Below are 22,750 nucleotides of genomic sequence, written 5' to 3' on the forward strand. Positions count from 1 at the left end.
GGCTTTGTTAACTGAACCGCCAAAAAAATCTACACAATTACCGAACCGAATACCGAATCACAAAATTTCACAACAATCGGTTTAGATTAATAGGTCGCATTAATCTAAACCGATTGTTGTGAAATTTTGTGATTCGGTATTCGGTTCGGTAATTGTGTAGATTTTTTTTACCGAACCGAATACCGAATCACAAAATTTCACAACAATCGGTTTAGATTAATGCGACCTGTAGGTAGAGAACACAGTCACAAAAATATTTACGGAGACGATTTGCCCTCGCGTCTTATAAACAAACTTTGGATAAATAAATAAAAAACAAATGAAATCAGTATCAAACTGAAATTCTTTATTATTTTAATATTTTTGAACAGGTATTTGGACTATTTGGTCATGAGCGGCGAAACGTGAGCGATCACATGTTTAACTCTCAAGAAATAATGAATTAATCAAAACCACGTGCTGTATTTCGTAGTAATATTTATCGATACGTTTGAATCGTTTTTCAATAGGAAAGTTTAGTTTTAGTTTAGGCAAATTCAGTTGTTTTATCATAGCTTAGCCGTCATGAAATCTAAACCGATTTGCATTCCCTAATGAAAAGGCGATATCGCGCGGGTCCTCCACTTTCGTCTCAACTTTGCTTATTGTCATACACTATAGATTAATATGTTCAAAGCTATAATAACGTGCTAGAGTCCGTCCAAGCTAACTTTGAACCGACTTGAACAGAGCATAGTGAAGGAGTGTCATACTAAACGTCATATTTTTATAGAAATTTGACATTAATGGTAACATTTCTGCACTTTGTCATTGCAAATGCCATGCACTTGGTCCAGTTTTAGTTATTTAGTGAAATTTTTTAAGTCATCTGAACCACCTTAATTCTAGAAAAAAGCCTGACTCCATGATTAAAAGCATGTTAATAAATCTACAAGCACGCTAATAAGTTTCCCAACCAAAAAAAATTAAAACTCTACCTGTAAGTGGTCCAGCGCAGATAAGATAAGTTAAGATAGAGTTTCTCATAAGTTGTGCATTCTGTGAAGTTGTAAAATGGAGACGCGCGGGGCCGTGAGCGCCGGTGCCAGGTAACAGGAGGTACGGTCGCACGGTGGTTCTAACCGCCGTACTGTGTTGGACAAAAAATTGAAAAAAAAATATATATATATATATTAGCTAAAATTGAATAGTGTGGCTACCACTGTATTTGTATCTATTTGTGAAATTTTTATGTGTTCATGTGTGTGTGTTATGTGTTATGTGTGTGTGTGTGTGTGTGTGTGTGTGTGTGTGTGTGTGTGTGTGTGTTGAATGTTTATTGTTTTGTTTTTCTATGTGCGTAAATTACATCACATAAATATTTTTGAATTTGAATTTTGATATTGATTTTTTTAGTCCAAAAAGGTAAACACAATAAAATAAAATAGGTAGTATAATAGGTATAGGTAGCAATAGGTACTTAAATCAAAATAACCATTCGAAATACCTAATAAAATAAAACAGAGACATTAAATGTAAATAGATAACTAAAATTTTGTACTGTATTTAATTCATAATAATACAGCTTAAAGAATTGTTTGAGTATTATGTTTATAAAAAATGAATTATAATTAAATTAATGTTAAGGTAAACCTATAAATTGAGATATTAATTTCCTTAAACACTGTTAATGACACTTAAATACTGTTAATGCCATAAATGTTGAAAAAAAAAATTGTTTGCCTTCTCATCTACTTACATTTAATAATACGGTATTAAAATTTCAAGACTAATGGTAAACTACAACACAGTAAGTGCTATCGTATTTTAATTATAACTTTATTTTGAGGTAAACATCAAAACACGTATAATTAAATAATTGGCATGCGGCATAATTCACATTCTCCTAGTAATCATTCTCGGGTTTAACCATTACCGAATACTTTACGCTAATTGCGCACATTATTTAACATTTCAATGATCTCTAAGAAACGATACTTACAGCAGCTCTTTTAGTAATTACTTGGATCATTATTGGCTTATTGCGTTTTCGCATTAAAGTCAATCGTTAGCACAAATGTCTCGCGTGTCATGAATCTAAACTATTCTTCGGTATTTTGATGAAAGCAGCCCAGTGGGCGCTCTTGATCCGTCCCTCCCACATCACCGTGTATCTCTCTCTCGCATCATCGCGCTGTCCCTGTCCCGCAGCAGTCAGTCACCGCGGAGCGCTAGCGATATACAGGTGTACCGCTCCGCGATATGATAAATATTCACGTAAATGAAAACCGGTTTTTTCAGCAAGTTTAACTGAAACTTATTTGATAACTGCAAGGAAGAATTGTGATTTGTAACAGTGGTTCCTGGGTTTGTTGATGCGAGTGTTTTAAGTGGTGTTTCGAAACAGTGACAACAAGTTTTCTTGTGTTGTGTGTACGGTCCTTGAATCGGAGGCTTCGTCGGTTCCGTTTCTTTTTCGTTTTGGAGACGATTAGTGCCGAAGGTATGCGCTTTGTCTTTTTTTATGCTCTTTCTCTTAAATACCCATAGAGTGCCCACGGATTAGGCACTTAAATATTTCTTTTATTATTATGACCCATAAAGTTACTAAATGGAAGTAACATCAATAAATACAAACGCATTAAAATGGTCCTTCGAACCGGATATTAACCAATTGGTGACCAAAATAGAACACATCTAATTTGATGTTGTTTATTATAGTGATATTATTCAAAAGGCTTGTTTTTCTTTGAAAATGTAAAATAACTGCTTATTTAATCAAATGCCAACTTTAATAACGGCTATAGGCAATTTATTCGTGCACGTAAAATCTTATTTTCATCTTTAATTCATAGTCGATAAAGCTATAAAGGTTATACAAAATGTATTGAGCAACCAAAACATTGCCAAACTACAGGCCCTAAATTATCATTTCAACCGTAGCTTGTTTGAAATAAGATTCAATTTTGTAAAAACTGTAAAAAAAAACTATCAGGTGCGTCAATTGTGGAAACGCAGTCAAGTGCAACGGGAATGCCTGCCTAAAATAGGGTGCATCGTTTTTTTAACCAAATGGAATTAAGTACAAGTTTTGGTACATTTTAAATTCCGTCATAATTCAACGCTATTAAAGCTGATATTAGATCGTTGTATAATTAGATTTGATGACTTTTTTAATATCTGCAAATATTGACTCTACCTGTTTTACTATACTCTTTTCTACGATACGACGGCTTTTTTTTTTGTAGTATTATGTACGCACCATATGTTATTTCTTATTTACAATAAATGTCTATTTCGGAATCTAACCGCCTCACCGGTATAGGAAAACATGTCTACAATTTGAATGTTAATTTCTATGTACAGGCGTTTTATCCATGTTCGTCTATTTTACTTATATAATAGGTATATAAAACGTAACATAAATATATAAGTCGGACCATTGCTAATTAAATTGTCAGCGACATGATTAGCTGTCAATGGTTAAATTAACCCTTTTCTAGGCTTAGTGGGATTTATCGACCACATACGCGCCAATATAATTTCAACTTTAGCTTGCCGATTTGAAGTTCAAATTAAATTGCACTTTCGGGAAATGTGACTTCTTCTAATGAATCATCAAAGTTGGATTAATTAGAATTATGTGTTTGGGAAAACCTTGTAGATATGTGCGGCCTGGAAAAAGTGTTAATACTAGTGCAAAAATAAACATATCATTTGAAAAATGTTCATTTTTAGGGTTCCGTACCCAAAGGGTAAAAACAGGACCCTATTACTAAGACTCCGCTATCTGTCTGTCCTTCTGTCACCAGGCTGTATCTCATGAACCGTGATAGCTAGGCTAGACTGTTCAAATTTTCACAGATGATGTATTTCTGTTGCCGCTATAACAACAAATACTAAAAACAGAATAAAATAAATATTTAAGTGGGGCTCCCACACAACAAACGTGACTTTTTTGTCGTGTTTTGCGTAATGGTACGGAACCCTTCGTGCACGAGTCCGACTCGCACTTGGCCGGTTTTTATTGCAACATAATGGTAGATTTGATGTAGGTATAATTTCTTTACTTAATTGATATGAATACCATTACTTATAACAAGTTTTAAAAACCATCTAATATTCTAAAATAAAAATATTCTTCATTTGGCACTGTTGGTAAAAAACGTACGGTATATTACCGGCGTCACCAACCCATGTTTACCTTTTGTAGAAGCCATGTGATATAACGGTTCTTTTTCTGCCATTCTTTAAATAATATAAAAGCCTATGTTATGTGTACACCACGTATGTAAATGCTGGTTATGTTATTTCCTTTTAGTATCCGTTTTAATTAAAATTTGAAAGTATGGTTCTCTGACATTTAGTGCATGTCCACCCGAAAAGTCAGTCGCTGCTTTTGTAAGTCATCGTGACTGTTACAAGCAGAATTGTAGCATGAAAAAATAAATTCACTTTAAAGTACATGTCTAGACTTAAAGTTGATTTTCTTTTTTCACTGAGTTTCTGAAAGGCGAACATTTTCCACTGTATTACAAATAAACAGCTGGAAATTAAAACTAATTTACGAAACCAAACTGCGTAGGTATCACGTTTCATTGTTGAAAAGATTGTCGTGACTGACAAAGAGCATATAATCACTACGTTCTAGTGACTGATCAGGTATCCACCTTGCTAAAAATGCTAAAATCAGCCTAAAGTAAATGGCATTCAGAAAAAAAAACAAAATTCCAATATGCAGGTTTTTAATATTATTATGTGGATATACTACCCATTCGGAGATAACCTGCAAAATCTTCACTAGTATACTACACTACTTAAGAGTAGGTATTTCCTCCGAAATAGCTATTATAAGTTTGACGATTTTAATTCTAACCCATAGAGATTAGAGTCGCCATTTAACGGGTTTTATTTACAGGCAACTCTCGGGCTTTGTTTCCTTTCATTCGATTTTAATTCTAACCCATAGAGATTAGAGTCGCCATTTAACGGGTTTTATTTACAGGCAACTCTCGGGCTTTGTTTCCTTTCATTAAGTGCGCGTAGCACGCTTAACCATGGCATTTTTCAAAAGATTAAGATACGAGGTACAATCGCTATCATATATCAGAGCGCCCGTGGTGCTCAAAATATCTGAACACGCACTCTAACGCCTTGACAATAGAGGCGTGTTCAGATATTTGTGAGCACCTCGGGCGCTCCGATGTATCTGATGGCGACTGTACCAGAATGTATCTCTACTCTACTATAGCTTTGATTTTAATAATCCTGTGTTACCTGTAGCGTGACCTCACGTACAAATGACCGGCCATTTCCTATATCTCTGTGCGGTAAAACAGATATGTGACTCACCTGGTGATACCTACAGTATAAAAGTACCTACTTAATGATTGGTACTGTAAACATCAACAATCAGTAAATTTTATGTAATTTTAAACTGTATTTTTGTCAAGTATTTTTTATCTACGTACAACTTTTTTTTTACTGAGATAAATTTGTTCAATTAGATTCTCAATTTAACAAACAGGTTAGACAATTGTATCACAATAGAAAAAAAAATAAAGTTATTATATATTTTTTATGAAATAATTATAGTATTCAAACTTAGTTTAATGATTCTAACATTTGTTGGTTTAAAATTTATAAAACATATTAGGTTACCTGAAATAACTAAAGGGAAACGTCTCTGAACTGATATAACATGATTGTAAATAGGTACATCAGCTTCAAATACTCTAGCCGCTTACTGACACAGACCTAATTCCACGCAGGCGAAGCCGCGGGCACAGCTAGTACTAAATATTTGCTTGCTAAAAAGTATTTGACGCTAAATGTACCTATGCATTGTTTTCAGTTATAACGACAAAAGAATTCCAATTTGCAGGTTATACGAGCAAGATCGTTCGTAACCGGCCGTTCGTTTTGTTTTTGTTGCTAAACGAACCAATTGTTAGTTACGATTACGTAAAGAATGACGATTTTTTCGCCAGAAAAAACTGCACGTACAATTTTATTGTGCTAACTCGATGTTTCATTCTGTGAAATACGCAAAAAACGGAGATGTTAAGTTTCTGGTTCAATAAGATTGTAATAGAAATTACAATGGGTTGCGTCTGTCAGCATTGTTTTTCTTAATCATACTTATCAATTTATCAGTAAGTATAATTTTTTTATATAGTCTGTCTAACAACTTTGTCAGTAGAAAAAGGCGCAAAATTATAATTTTCTATGGGACTATAACCCTTCGCGCCTACATTTTTTTGCCGCTTTTTTCTACTGACGGTAATGGCTTGACAGACTATAGTTCACTGCATCACTGCTGAAATATAACCTCCTTCTTTATAGAAGTCGGTCATAACACTCGGGCTCCAAAATCAAATCTATTGGCACATCATTTCAAAATGAGAATAAACGTGTAAAGCTTAACGCACATGGCGCTGCCTTCATTTAAAGGGGCCCACTGATTATCAGTCCGCCGGATGATATCAGCCTGTCAGTTGTTCGTAACTGTCAACTTTTTGTTCTCACTGACAGGCTGATATCGTCCGGCGGACTGATAATCAGTGGGCCCCTTCAAACAAATACAAAGAAACAAACCATAGACTATAGACTTTTGGTTCCAGTTGGAACCATTTTAATATCTGTGGGGTTTTTAAACCTCATTGCCCCTTTGATTTCCAGAAGTACTCATTTGGATTATCAACTGTGGCTTTGGTAGGAATTCGCGTTCCGAAATATTATAACTGGCAAATTTATAGAAAAACACAAAAAAAAAAAACAAAAAAAAAAACTCATTGCCTCTGTAGTGTCGAGGCTAATATTGCTGGAACGCATACACATACATTTCATAGACAGACTGCTAAAAAGTAAGCCCATAACCTTTTCTTTAAGTAGTCGGGTAAATATAGATTTATATAAATTGTAAATGTCATTCGCTGTCCTCAAACATTCCTAAATCACTTTCTTAATCCACATCACGAAGCAAGCGGTGTGTGCGCTCGTCACAGATTAACCTCCCATAGACAGCGAACTATGAAGCGTTTACAAGAATTGAGGTCACGCACATACATATAATAAATAATATCTAAGCATTATTTTCTAACTGCATTTTACACCAATCCATGTTTATTTCTTGCACTTAATTTTCCTATAATCCTATTTGTAATTTATAATCAGAAGATATGTCGTTAAAGTGGATTAACGTGGATGGAACAGTTTGGCTACCATCAGTTTGGCACTGACATAAACGCTGGCGTAGACGTAACTTACTTTCTATGCATCTCGCTCGTACTGACATATTAGTGCGAGCGAGATGTATAGAAAGTAAATTACGTAGACTTTAGAGTATATGTCAGTTTTGACACTGTCAGTGACACATGGTATGGGTATAGGAGACGTAACCACAGTAACAATCGTTATCTTCAGCGCCGGTGCTAAAGAATAAGTACATACTTGGAAATGACTATGTGACATATTGTTTGCATCTTTCATTTAGATACCCACTCGTTATGTTTACGTTGATGAGTTGAGTTGTTTACGATCAACAATTATCACCTTGGTGACACCCCCAAAAAGAACCAATGTGTGGTGGGACTGATGGGTCTAGGTCTTCTTATATACTATAGTATATGTATATCTATTAGGGAAGTGATCTGTGTCGCTCAGCCGGCGGTTTATAAACCAGCCACCAAGTTTGTAAACACACAGCTATTCTGGCCCGAGATGGGCCCGTGTTTTTCAACATCCATTCAACTATAGTTGAGGATGCGTGTTCAGTGGAATCTCGTGATTATCATACTGCGGGTGCGGATGTCGTACTCCGCATGCCGCTCCGGCGTGTGAGCGAGACAGCGCTATGTACAGTCAGCTGCAGAGAAAATGCACCTGCATACAAATTTCTGTAAATTTGTATGGACGTGGAATACCTCTGCAGCTGACTGTACAGTCGCCATCAGATATAGGTAACGTGCATAAACTGTAGGAGCTCCATGTGGAGCTCCCTGTTTATTGGAGCGAAGTGTAAATATCAAGTTTAAGCTTCCAATGTAGCCCACAAGATGGCAGAACCTACAATACATAAGAAAGTGTACGTGAATTGTAGAGAGCACGTGAAGTGTCAATTTACACTAATGTGTACAGTTTATGCATTATTACCGCAAGATGTCAGACCCTCCAACGCGCACGTTCCCTATATTGGAGCAGCCGATGTGCTCAAAAATATCTGAACGCGCACTCTAACGCCTGGACAATGGAGGCGTGTCCAGATATTTGTGAGCACCTCGGTCGCTCCGATATATCTGATGGCGACTGTACCTGATGAAGACCGTCTAATCGAACTGCCAGTAAACTATTTTTGTTAATTGAACTGTCAAGTTTTTTGAAGAGTAGTCGGTCCGTGGTATTTTAATATTTTCACGATGTTGACGAAAATTCATCCGAAGAATTGACGCGTAGGCATTGTTATGTGATGATAGTTTTTACTTTTACGTACGGCTTTGCCACTGTCAAACCAAGTGGAAAACATCTAAGTAGTATGTATAGTAGAGATTTCAACATAGAATTAAATAAAGCTAAGATTAGAAATCGAAACACTGGACAGTATAAGTACTTTAATACCACACAAATTTATTTGTGACACAGGGTAGTGTAAAAATATTATGAGTAAATACATACACTTAAATTTGCAAAAACAAAACAAATGCAAATAAATGACAATCATGTGAATTGTTATCATCAAAGCTAACATAAGATCCCAAAAAGTGCGTGCCAACACCGATAACGATGGAAACCTAAATACCTCTTCTTTCCCACAATGTATCTAGTACTTGTATTTTTAGGTCAAAGCGGTTTGTTTTCAGTATACTCGCGAACAGTTGATTAGGATACTGATAAGGAAAACGAAAGCTAACGTCGCAAATGGAAATGTAATAAAATACCGAGCAAATTGTTACTCTCTTCGTCGGTCTAACTAAGTAGTAGAAGGTGGAATAGTACTTTACTAGATAACATATACCAATAAAATGTAGCTTTCTAAATTAAATGTAGGAGTTACAAATTTTGCTAAGACCTCTTAAGTCTTAATAAGTAGTCAAATCAGCTAAGTATTCTTTACGAAACGTCAAAACTATTTATTTTTATTAAACCCAACCTATGGGGTCAAAATCAATTCACTTCCTACAAATAACTTTTACGGATTTTAAAATCATAACCGCTAAAGCATGTTTGGCCATGTTTTTCAGTTTTATCAAATGTATGCGACATTTGATTTAATGACTGCTGTTAAACAATTTAGTTTTTCTATAAAAATCTATCCTAATATGGAGGAATATAGCTATCAAATCTATGTAGCTATCTATGAATACGATTTCTCCAGAGCCATTGACACCTGCAGTTTGCGGCCCTAGATGCACATCACAGAGCTCAGCCCGTACCATGAATAATAAATACCTTGTGTACAGTAAATTATTCAAGACAATGGAACAAACAATAGACATTCCTCCAATCCAAACCGAACATACTAATAATCATTTTTCTTCATAATAACAATTTATTTTTCGCGTTCTAAAGGAACGTATTTACAGCTTACACCATAAATTTAAAAAATATCGATTTAGTACCTAAGTTAGTTTTCCTTTTTACTACTTTCGTGAGTTCATTCCGTTAAAAATATTTTTTAATTTTGTCATTCCCCAGGGTAAAATGTACCACTGTGTTGACCATAAGACAGTCCGTCAGTGGAATACCGGAAAACGTCACATTTAAGTTAATTAAAGGAAACAAAGAGTTATGCGAAACTGCAGTAATCCTTATCCTATAATCCCATTTCGGCACGTGGTGTACTAACGTTGTAAATTTGTAGACTGTGCGCTTAGGTGGTCCTTCTAAGGCTTCTTATTCTTCATGGCTTATGCCATCAAAATGCTGCCATGCATAGTTTCGTTTATTATTACATTGGCATTGTTTAATGTGTACGAAAGTATTCGTACCATATTTTACCTACTAAAACAAAGTTTCGTAAACGATTTTCTTGTTATAAAATTACTACGTAGTTTGTTACCAACGAGATTTCATTTTAGCTACCTACTTTTAAATTACGTTTCCGAACCCTCCACTAGGTACCATTGAATGCAGATTCCCAATATCAACCCATTAGACGTCGGTGTACCTTCTATTAGATCGTTTTGCAGATTTACCTATTGTCTGAGGAATGCAACATATTCAGATATCAATTACTACTCTTGAGATATCTATCTTCTTTATCAATTAGCTACTTAAATCCCATCTTCCATTCATTCACACCCAACCGTTCCGAACTCTTAATAGACCTATGTTCTAACATGAGAAGGTTATTTCTTGCGCGGGATTCCCATAGAAAAGAGGGGTATACAATGTGACATTGTGAGTAAATTGATTGGTTATAAAGCATCCGGGATACGAGACAATACAAGTTTCGAGGAGAAAAAGTGTTAGATGCCTGTAAACCGTTTACTCTTGAGATTACATTTACATATTAAGTATGTTCTTACAAAATAAATACAGTATCTAGTTGAGAGAGCTCTAATGAGCGAACGTTCTAATGGAAAAAAAAATCGAGCAAAGGTATATAGGGGCTACAATGTAGCTTGGATTTTTATTTAAGTAAGTAAGTTATATTTATGTAGTCGCGACATAAATATAACTTACTTACTTAAATAACAATCTAATAAAAACCAAGGTCAACTACATATAAGATTTACTTCGGAGGTAAGATAGTATACAACCTTACCTCTTGTGTTATTTTGCTTAAATTCCGAATATTATGTATAAAAGGTGATTATAGTGGTAGATAGGTAGATAATATATAATCAAAGTGCATTTTTATATATGAATAAATTAACAACTATTAAAAGAATATCTGCATCGACCTGTTAACATGCATTGTCCAGTTATGTTCACTACAAAAAATAAAGGCATCATGCCAACTTTAAAACAAAAACGCCAAAATTACGTTGCGACAATATCATTCATAAGATCCTATTCATCACAACCTACCCATCAACAAACCCATCGTAAAGTCAGTTAGTGAGGTTTGCCGTGACCAGCGATAAAACCCAGGTGGGAGGTGGTTGGCCTCGGCTTGCGAACTACACACGTAGGTTTTTTTGGTAAATAAAAACAAATGAACCTGTTAAGCCTATGAATAGCTTGTAGTTTATTTTAATACCTAGTGCTGGTAATTATTGTTGTTAACATAACAATTCTAGAACGCAAAGAAGCCTCTAAATATTAGTAATTTCAACCAATATTGCATCCGAACCATATTTGGAGGTACTTGATACTTGTAAATTACAAATCATTTTTAAATGTACATCAAGGATGAAAAAATTTGACTATCAAAATAGGTATTTATTTACCTAATATATAATATAATGTCACCTAGACACTTCGTCACGTCAAAGTGGTGCCTTGGGTGAGCTCTTTACACCAACTTTGGCAAAAACAAACAACTTCTTCAAAATGTTAACATCATTAACTTAATACACCTAATTTAAATAGTTTCCCTCGGGAAGCCCTCCAGTCCCCTCTTTATTCCCACGCCTAGAAGTTGGAAGTCTCAGAACAAAAACTGGAGTTCCTTTCTACCCGTTCACACCGGACGTCGCGCGTCGATGCTCACCGTGGGGAGGGTGCATCAATCAAATGACATTGAAATGCTAATTTAACGGAATTGTAGTGTTTTCGCGTGTTTCACCTATATTGTGATCTAAAATGTTTGTGTTAACGCATGAAGTTTTTGTCATATAATTGAGAACATACTTATTAGTTTGGTTCCTCATCTTATTTGCTTTATAATTCGTGGCTTTATATGTTTAGGAGTTGAGTTATGCACCATTAAAGATGTACCTAGCCCGACCGTTGAAATTTAGTATGAATGGATGGCTATAATGACACTCCGCCTCGCTGTCTCGCTCGCATACTCAAATATGTATGATGTATGCGTGATAAGTAAGTGACGAAGAAGTGCAACTTAATTTCGCATGGGCAAAGTAAGCCCTAGGAATAATATATTAAAAAATTATAATGGCTGCATTCTTACAATATGATATGCTAGCTTTTGCCCGCGAACTCATCGGCGTGGAGATAGTAATTTGGGTAGCTTATTAGGGTTCCGTACCCAAAACAAAGGGTAAAAACGGGACCCTATTACTAAGACTCCTCTGTCCGTCTGTCTGTCACCAGGCTGTATCTCATCAACCGTGATAGCTAGACAGTTGAAATTTTCACAGATGATGTGTTTCTGTTGCCGCTATAACAACAAATATTAAAAAGTACGGAACCCTTGGTGGGCGAGTCCGACTTGCACTTGTCCGTTTTTTTTCATCAAATCTTCTTTTTTCGATTCCCCATACAAACTTGCACCCCCCTTTTCACCCCCTTAAAGGGTGAATTCTGGGATAAAAGCTACCCTATGTCCTTCTCCGGGACTCAAACTATCTCTATACTAAATTTCAAGTAAATCGGTTCAGTGGTTTAAGCGTGAAGAGGCAACAGACAGATACTTTCGCATTAATATTATTATGGCTCTAAGCATAATAACTAAAGAGAATAGAGAGGTGGAAAGCTTTTTCTTCACATTGTTATGTATTTAAACCCGACAAAATATAAAGATGTGATGGGAGATAACATACAAACAGAATTGCGTAATGTAGAATAATGCACATAACTGCGTACTTTTGTTTCTCTTTAAAACATAACGTAACGAGTTATGTTTGTTTTGAAATAGAAAATTTAGTACGTTGTCGGCCATTATCAAAAGTACTTTCTCGAGCTTTGTAAAATGATTCATTATGTGAATTTATGTTACTAACATAAGATTAAAGCGGTCAGTTCTTTAAAGAGAAAGCCGTTTAAGAAAACAAATGCAATTAACTTGCATTTTCTCCTATTTAAGTATGCTGGCCATTCGATACACGGCTTACAGAAACGTTTAAGATATTAAATTTATTTGTTGTTGTAAAAAAAGTCGAACCTTTAATGCTGCGTTCACGATGTCTAATCAGGTAATTAGTCCGTGGTGTACACTCAAATACGGCAAATGATGATGATGGAATTTCCTTTTGCAGAGTTGCTCCTTTTGACTCACAGATTGGAGCCAATCGAATTTTGGCTCCCCAAGGGAATTCCATCATCATCATTTGCCGTAAATCGCACTTTTTTGCCGTGTGCACCACGCGGATTAAATATGCAATGCAAATTAGGAATACGTTTAAAAAAATTAAGAATGGTTTTTATAGATAGATAAAGGCAAATTGTTTAAGGACTGTTGTTATAATATTATGCAGCAGTGTAAAAACAAGCAAAAAAAAATTAGGGACACATGCCATGAACCTTTATTCGAATGTCAATTTTAGCATCTCAAAACCACCGATTTCGTGACTGATTTGAGCAATAGCTGACTCATCGTTGTTTTCATCAACACAATGTATCAAAAATAAGCGATATCTTGTATTTAAAGAATGTTTGATCTCTAAATTAATCCTCTTTTAATTACACGTCACATTTTTCTTAGTATTGCAAATGATAAAAACGTTTCACACGATTCATTGCAGCACGCATAAGTTAATACGCGATTGAGATGTGAGACATTATACTACGCTTTCTATGACTGATACTTGAACTTGAGACCGAAGTGACATTTGTATGGATGTAAGCCTTTCAATAGGGGCTTTCTTTGCGACAAAAGAATTGTTCCAATGGTGAAGCACGAGGCATGACGCGACCAGCTTTCACGACTTTATCAAATATCACCTATTGTTTTACTGTTAGTTGATCTCACAGTTGTAGGAACAATTATTACTTATATTTACTTCGTTATATGATAACTGGTTATAATAGTGCATTTTATTTTATTGTTCGAAACTAATTAGCAGTGCTTTTTCGTGAAATCCGCAATACTAAATAAAGTTTCTTGTTGAAATTGTGGGAAAACAGATATAAAGTATTGTATAGCAAGTACCTATAGTTTCAAGTTTCCTCGTAGAAAACATTTTTCTACTCGTATTTATCCCAGCGACGAGTGTATGCCTGCACTTGGATACGGTAATTTCTACCTGTTATTATCAGGATCACATTCTGCAGCCTTAACTGATTGATGGATTTTAAAAATGCATATGTCATGGGAGATTTGATGTCATAAGATGCACATCAACTTGTAAAATACACAATATTGTTTCGGTATGTTTATTTAATAATAAAGAAGACTATTTGGGCCTATTAAAACTATTTCGACAGAAAAGATTTTACAAAGACTTGTATAATTTGTTTGACAGAAACGCAATTATCACACAAAAAATACAATACCCAGCACGTGGGTGCCTGCATTAATCATTGAATCATGAGAACGTTTGTTTCGAGCCGCTCACAAAACTAGTCAGCTCAACTTGACCTGGATCGTTCACCTTGTACCTAAACACTAAGTTGGCTATTTAGCACGTACCTTATACAGCCTCTGAATGCAGATAAACACTATTAATCAATCAGTGTAAAAAGCAAGCTAGAAAACCTAAATAAAACTAAAAGGTACGTTGGAGAGGAAGCCCTGGGGACGCTACAAAGATTATCGTAAATAATGTATGGAAATGATAACGTTTCGTTTCGTTTTCTGAAAACAATTATCATCTTGGCTAGGCCCCCTAATATAGTCATGCGATTAATATGTCATAGGCCTTGACTATGATTGTTCAAACTTAGCTTTAGTTGTAAGTTTAGTTTTTTGCATGCCAGATGCTGGTGAAATATGTGTTTTGTATACCACCACCTTTTGTACCATATTTCATGCAAAATAAAGTTATTCGTATTTGTATTTAACCGTCTCTATTTGCCAGGAATAGATCTCTTTTTGGCCGAGAGATTTGTTATGACGGTTAAGTTATGTAGATAGGTCCTATTTACTGACATATAACTCAGCCGTGTATATAAATAAAGGGATCCTGACTGAATAAGAGACATCAAAGAACTTTGTGAAAGCGTATTTTAATGCATTTTTATCATATTTTTTGTCTGTATAACCATGTTGACTGAAATATGATCGTAAAAAGGGGGGCGTAGCGTGTCTGGTCTTCGTATGGAGGATAGGTATGGAGTTTCATTGATAATATGATTATCTATGACTAACCAAATTAGCAGCATTCAGGTACAATTTTATTTAACTAGTGTTATTACATCGGGCGTACTTTTTTAGCAACCATTATAACACTTTAACACTTTAACACTTTAACTAGGTTAGAACGTATAAACAGCCACATTTACAATGTTTATGACGTTTTAAAACATCATAAGAAAATATACTGTTTAGTACTGTACATCTAAAGATGAATATTAAATTATTAAATAGCTAGACAAATTTCTGCGCAGATTTCTAACACATTAGTTGCACCTACAATAGGTAAACTGAGATAGTCGTCTCGGACTAATAGGTACTCTTATTACAACCTCATAATATACTTTTCATGTTCTTGTGAGGTTTTCTCGAGGAATAACAGTATGGGGTCCTTCAAAAAAGGGGTGTATAGATTTTTAAAGCAACGGCAACGCGCACGTCATACCAGGGACCGGACAACCCTTTCCGCGATAAAACCCTTTCAATGGGCGACACTTAAACACGGCTAACACATTGAAAGACTTTCCCTTTTGAGCTGCAAGCCCATTCATACCCTTAACTTTGACTAACCCTTACCGAAAAGCTAACCAAAAATAAGGCTAGCTCTTAATAAGGGTTACCCTTATCTTTAAGCGCTTTTTATAAAGGTTTCCCTTTGCGTGAAAGAGGCAGGATTAGTATATATCTACGGTAGTGTATGAAAAGGAAAGAAAATACTTGCCTAGTCAAAGACAGGGACCGGCCCGCTATCCCTTATCGGGGTTTTATAAGGGTATTGCATAAGGCTTAACTCACCATACCCTTTGCCAGACGAAACCCTTTGTTTTGGTTTTAAAAACCCTTATATAAAGCTACCATATTTGAGTAATCGGTAGCCCAAATACCCTTACAAAACCCTTATCATCCGCTCACCAACACCTTGCATATTGCTTATAAGGGTTAGCCTTATAAAGGGCTTCCCTTTTAGCATATAAGCGTGCTAATTTGAGTCGTCTACCTCGTTCATAAAGCACACATTACTTCGAATCCGAGCGATCGTCGGCGGCGACGGCGGCGTTCTTTGACTAGGCACGTATTTTCTTTCCTTTTCATACACTAGCGTAGATATATACTAATTCTGTCTCTTTCACGCAAAGGGAAACCTTTATAAAAAGCGCTTAAAGATAAGGGTAACCCTTATTAAGGGCTAGCCTTATTTTTGGTTAGCTCTTCGGTAAGGGTTAGTCAAAGGTAAGGGTATGAATGGGCTTGCAGTTCAATAGGGAAAGTCTTTCAATGTGTTAGCCGTGTTTAAGTGTCGCCCATTGAAAGGGTTTTATCGCGGAAAGGGTTGTCCGGTCCCTGGTCAAAGAACGCCGCCGTCGCCGCTGATGATCGCTCGGATTCGAAGTAATGTGTGCTTTATGAACAAGGTAGACGACTTAAATTAGCACGCTTATATGCTAAAAGGGAAGCCCTTTATAAGGCTAACCCTTATAAGCAATATGCAAGGTGTTGGTGAGCGGATGATAAGGGTTTTGTAGGGGATTTGGGCTACCGATTACTCAAATGTGGTAGCTTTATATAAGGGTTTTTAAAACCAAAACAAAGGGTTTCGTCTGGCAAAGGGTATGGTGAGTTAAGTCTTATGCAATACCCTTATAAAACCCCGATAAGGGATAGCGGGCCGGTCCCTGCGTCATACCCCTGGAGTTGCAGGCGCAGCAAAATAATATTAAGTTGACATCAACTAACGCTCGAATCAGCCACCAGATCTCAACGGAGAACTGCATGAACTAGCCAGTATTGAAAAACCCCGTGAGTTCCAACAAGCCTTCTTCGGATGATTAAGCACAGGGCCGCTCTAACCGCCCACATCCGCAAACTCTAGGGACTCCGTTTCGTATGGTAGATCAGTAGATCACAGTACCGTACCAATTATAAGTAGATAGGTACCTAATAGCGAATTATAAGAGAGTGAGTTCAAATTGACATCAACTTTTAATTTCGGTCTCCAGATCCCAAACGAACAACTGAACATGAACTGGCTAGTTTTGAAGAATAAGAGTGTTCAGTGTGGTCGTCAGGCCTTTTGAACACCTCACCCACTTAGCTACTTTGTCGCTAACTGTACGATAGATCACGGTACGGTGCCGTCCTTACGCAAGCTTGTTGAATTGAAATGGTCGTTAACCTATTGCCTAATAGTTACCTTATTTATATAGTTAAGTGATTTTGATTTAGCAACCTAGGAAATTCATTAACTGTTACAATTGCTGATTCTGATTAGCTAGATTTTTTTACACTGACAGTAATGTAGGTATTTACTCAAACCGTACTTAATTATTTAGCTGATGTAATTCATCGACAGGATTGTTTTTTTTTTATAAATAGTGTTAAAATCTTACACTATTTATAAAAAAATAATTTGTATGTAACACACTTAAACTGGACACAACACATTTATCGGTTTTTTGAAACACACAAACCAACCTGTGACAACAACCAAACCAAAATGTGAAACTTTCCATATAGAAATAGTGAAAGAACTTAATTTTAATGTATTTATTTTAATGTACCTTTTGTTTGTATTTAACTTTAATTTAATTCTAAAATTGTAATTGTTAATAAAGTAAAAGAACTTTGAAATTCCTTAAAATTTATTTTCCATTTATCACAATTTTCCAAATTTTTTCTAAGTAAAAAAAATTTTTTAGAATTTTTCTCAGCTGTCAAGTTGGGCTTTTTAATGTTATGCTTTTCATTTTCACATTTAAAATTTGATTCAATTTCTGACTGTTCAAGGCTACTACAAAGCGTATTCATATCAGAATATCGTTTGGTATTACAAGAATGAACACCTGAATCAACGGCGATGCATTGTTCTCACAGGTGGCTTATTGACATGCTTCAAACAACATTTATTTTGTTGAATGTGGCGGCAAAAGTGACGGTAGTGAAGTTAGACACTCACAGTTATTGGCGTAGTAACCTAAGCTGTTTAAAGGCTCTCCATAGCCATCTCCGAGCGTTATGGGCACCTTTGCACCGATAGCGACCGAGAGTCATTTTTTGGTGGTAATGTTTTAGGCTAGGGGTCGTCCAGAAATCATGTGATCGGCCTATTTTACCACTTTGAAACCACTGTCCTCTGGGTCCACCGGTTTTTAAAAGCCTCTTCGATGGTTATAATGGGACAGACTTCTGACGTTTTTGAAGATCTGTTGCGTTCACCACAATCTTCAAGATCTTCTTCGTTCTGCAACGCAGCACCATCGATTTCTCTAAGTATGCAGAGAACTTCGGGGTTGTCTCGTGTCTCTAATTATTGAGTAATATTGTTGTTTTTGACTTTCCCGCTTTGTAAAAAAATTACACGTGATATCTTCTCTGACCCTCCCTCCCCCATCGTGATCATTTGTACATAAATCGCAGAGTGAAATTTCATTAAAAATCGCCATGCTATACAGAAAAAAATACTTTCTTCAAGTAATAAACCTGTATGAATATTCAACTTATCTTCACAGCCAGCAAAGAAAAAAAAAGTTTTTTTCTTGAGATGAGACATTCTATTGGAGTTAGAATTTTGCATATGTGATTTAGCATTTTGCATACATAAATATTGCTTAAAAAATCTATGATATGTGTTGGAATGGAACTAGAGCAGTAATGTTGGTGTGCAGCTATCGCAACGGATACGTACGAATCACATTTGAATAACGATTCACGCACTGACTTATTTACACGCTATTAAGCCGAGTAGTTTTTTATTGCATTTAGCATACGAACGCAACAGTGAAATACGTTTTCTGTAAAAATACATGTTAATATTGGTGTTGTCGCTAAAATGTAGTTGCTTTGTGAACAAGTTTTTATGTGACTTTTTTGTACGTAGCAAAATGACTCGTTGTACATCATTGTTCTTGATCGAGTGTAATTTTAAACTACTTATACTGATTAGTAAATACAAACTACTACAAAAAGATCTGTAGCTAAAATACCTAATCTCATTCGGCTTTTTTAACGACAAAAAGTAGTAAGTAACAAACAAGTTTGATTAAGTTTCTTCGTTATTCATTTAGCCTATAACCTATAACATTAATATCTATTGCCGCAGCTATTTTAGTCCAATTAATTAACTTACACATCTTTCATCTTTCAGAGTAAGCATTTACCAAGTTTCTACTTTACCTTCATAGTAATAAGAGCTAGGCTGCTCGCATTCTCAAAATGCAACAAAATAAATGAAACACAAAGTAAATGGTGCCGAAAAACGCTGAATGATGCGTGGAATCCCAAACATCTTGTGATTTATCTCGTCTATACATCTCTTCTGTTCGTAGAATGGTCTAATATATCACACTGAGGGTTAAACTTAAGTGTAGCTGTATCTAAGGCTACAAATATTCAAACATATGTACTTATAAACTTATTGACTTTTAGAAGTACAAAAGATTCTGCTACAAGGTGCTGTTGTCGATATAAGAAGCCTTGTTACTTCGTTACCAATGTCATTTGCGTGGTAATGAAGTTAAATACCTACGTAAAGACATAGGTACGTTCTTAATTGTATTTACACAATACGAGCCGTAGAAGATAAAGCTGGCAAATGGCAAGAAACGTATCAATATTTATTTGACTAAGAATACTAAAATGGCTCCCAATTCGTTTTTTTTTTGAACGTATAATATAAACCGTGTAGAGTTAGACCAAGAAAAGTGTGTAGGTAACAATTTTGATAGCACACGCAGTGAGTGTTATTTATACATATACATACGTCCTAATTTCATAGAAGTTTGACGTTAAAAATAACACTTACACTTGTACTATCAAAATCGTTGCAGACTTATCTCGGTCTAACTCTAGTAGTTTATTAGTACTACTACCTACGCAAGTGGATACGTCTGCCCTGCCACTGTTTATAAACTTGTTAGTATATTCACGCTAACTGACTGGAAACGATAACATAAAGGCACGGTAAAAGTTAGAGTCAGTATCATGATAAAAGTCGATCCACCTACTGATTAAAAACGATTTACCGTTACCGTACTATCAATTTTTTTTTTTTAGGCAAGTAATTAATTTTCGATTTACAATAAATACTTATTCGCTTAAAATATAACTACCATTTAAGATTTGTTCTGCTTCTCTAATAAGATCTATCTATAAAAAAAAACAAAGGTGATACCTATTATTTTGGGCGGTTTTGTACTGATGTCCTGTTTTACATTTGTATATACTACTAGGTATATATTATGTATATAAACCGGACAAGTGCGAGTCGGAATCGCCCACCGAGGGTTACCAACTTTTTAGTATTTCTTGTTATAGCGGCAACAGAAATACATCATCTGTGAATTTCAACTGTCTAGTACTGTTCTAGTAGAACTGGTGACAGACAGACAGACGGAAAGTGGAGTCTTAGTATTTACCCTTTGAGTACCGAACCCTAAAAATATACAAGGTAATAATATGCTACTGCGTCAAATATTTCCACCGTGTCCGTCGACCTTCGTCTCCGCTAAAACGTTTGCTTTTGCAATGGTAATGTGCAACAGTTATTACCAATTATTTTTTAGTCACACGCAAAATGTCTGCTCCGAGTGGAAAGATTTTCCTTGTCGTAGTGTTGCAAATTGAAATCCTTGGAACTAATGTGTGTATGACACACGACACATGCCCAAAACTGTCATAAAATTATCCATAGTGTTGTTTTTTTTTTAGTAAGCCAATACTAAATCTAGAAATAAAACTAAACAAAAATAAAATTAAAACTAAAATAAATTTATAATGGAATGTGGAATGGTACCGATGATGTTCGTGGGACTGTTAAGCTGATGCATTAAGGAGGAATCATGACAGCCCTTCGATATACCAAAGAATCCGCGAGGGTTTTGAACGACAAAAAAATACGTGTACCGTGTAAAAAGAATAGAATCTGAGTATGCTGAATGTAAACTGCAAAAAGTAGAAACCACTGTTTAACCTTTTCGACGCCGTGTCAAACACAAAAGCTGTCACTCGGACGCCACGTCACCGAAGTGTCAAAACTGACATTGAACTTTATGCACATGCACGTAGGTCTATGTTGCTCTGTGGTCTGTGACGGATTAATCCGTCTTTGGCGTTGGACCTGCGGTACCGATATATCCGTCATTGGCGTCCAAAAGGTTAAGCATACGTAAAAACACTTAAATTATTTTGTTGACATAACAGCGTGTATATATTTAAGTCACATTCTAGCGAAGCTTAATAAGTTTATTATTTATTACCATACAATGTCTTACGACCATCATAGAAACCTTGATCTTCAAGACGTGTCAGAATGACGTGTTAGTGCAAACGTGCCAAATCTCCGTGCAACGTAACGCACATTCTATTATTATTTATTCTAAACAAAAGACGGTGCCAGCATGACGTAGTCAGAAGACAAATATTGCCGTCATTTTCTCAAACACTGATCATCACCATCAGTGTAGAACTGGTTTGGCATGCAAATAGGTACTTATTTTATGTTTGACAGACAGTTTTAGTTTCTTACGTCAACCATTTGTTTTGCGTTTGACGTGATGTCTTTAAAATCAGTCAAAATGACCCTAGCTTGCAAAAGCCAAATGCATATGTAACTAAATATAATATGGGGCGGTCGCTTATGTTATAATATGTACATAAGCAACCGCCCCATAATAAAGTATTTGCGCAGAGATAAACACTATTTACAGGAAAGGTATATTTTCAGCTTTCACTATTCAAGCTATTCCAATCCAATGTGGCACATAGTGGTAGGTACCTGGACGCCAATGACGGATATATCGGCACCGCAGGTCCAACGCCAAAGACTGATTAATCGGTCAAAGACCACAGAGCAACATAGACCTTCGTGCATGTGCATAAAGTTCAATTTCAGTTTTGACACTGTGACGTGGCGTCCGAGTGACAGCTTTTGTGTTTGACACGGCGTCGAAAAGGTTAATTAAACTTTGCACGGAATTGCACCGACTTAAACGGAACAACGTAAGGGAGAGTCATAATAAAGGATATATTTCATGATGACATTGCCACATTTTGTCATTTCAAGTGTCATGCAGAGTTAGCTTGGTCCGACTGTGTATATAATATACCACACCTTTCACATTTAAACGCATACCAAGTAAGTACTTAAAGTAACCATGACTCATCTCAGTATGCATCGGAATTCGGAACCGGTGAATTTTAGAAACTTGATTCCGAATGACGTGATGCAAGCTTCCTTTTCTCATGGGTTAAAACGAAGAAGTGACCTCAGTTTTCTTTATGCAAAACATTTTACTCTTTTAATATTACCATATTTTTATACCTCGGATAATATACTTAGACACGCGGCAGCATTCTTTTGCCGTGTCCGTAACCGCGACCGTAAGAAATGTATTGTTTTGTAAATATCGACGTGGTCATACTTTCATAAGTCTGAACAAAGAGTTGTAAAGATAATAAAAACTTTTTTTTTATACTACGTCGGTGGCAAACAAGCATACGGCCCGCCTGATGTTAAGCAGTCTTCATAGCCTATGTACGCCTGCAACTCCAGAGGAGTTACATGCGCGTTGCCGACCCTAACACTCCTCTCCCTCGAGCTCTGGCAACCTTACTCACCGGCAGGAACACAACACTATT

General features: G+C 35.9%; 1 protein-coding gene across 3 annotated transcripts in view; it reads left to right on the forward strand.

Moving 5' to 3' along the window:
• The first annotated feature begins 2,187 nt into the window (after window positions 1–2,187).
• The window catches only part of LOC134745140 (rab11 family-interacting protein 4), a 112,950-nt gene continuing 92,387 nt past the window's right edge, over window positions 2,188–22,750 (forward strand). For 2 of the 3 annotated variants that reach the window (XM_063679110.1, XM_063679111.1), the window contains exon 1: window positions 2,190–2,482. The gene's annotated coding sequence lies outside the window, so the exon portion shown is untranslated. Of the gene's footprint in view, window positions 2,483–22,750 lie in introns of all 3 variants that reach the window. The other variant, XM_063679112.1, reaches the window with a different exon arrangement.

The sequence above is a fragment of the Cydia strobilella genome, chromosome 11, assembly GCF_947568885.1.
Source record: "Cydia strobilella chromosome 11, ilCydStro3.1, whole genome shotgun sequence".
NCBI classification, from domain to species: domain Eukaryota; kingdom Metazoa; phylum Arthropoda; class Insecta; order Lepidoptera; family Tortricidae; genus Cydia; species Cydia strobilella.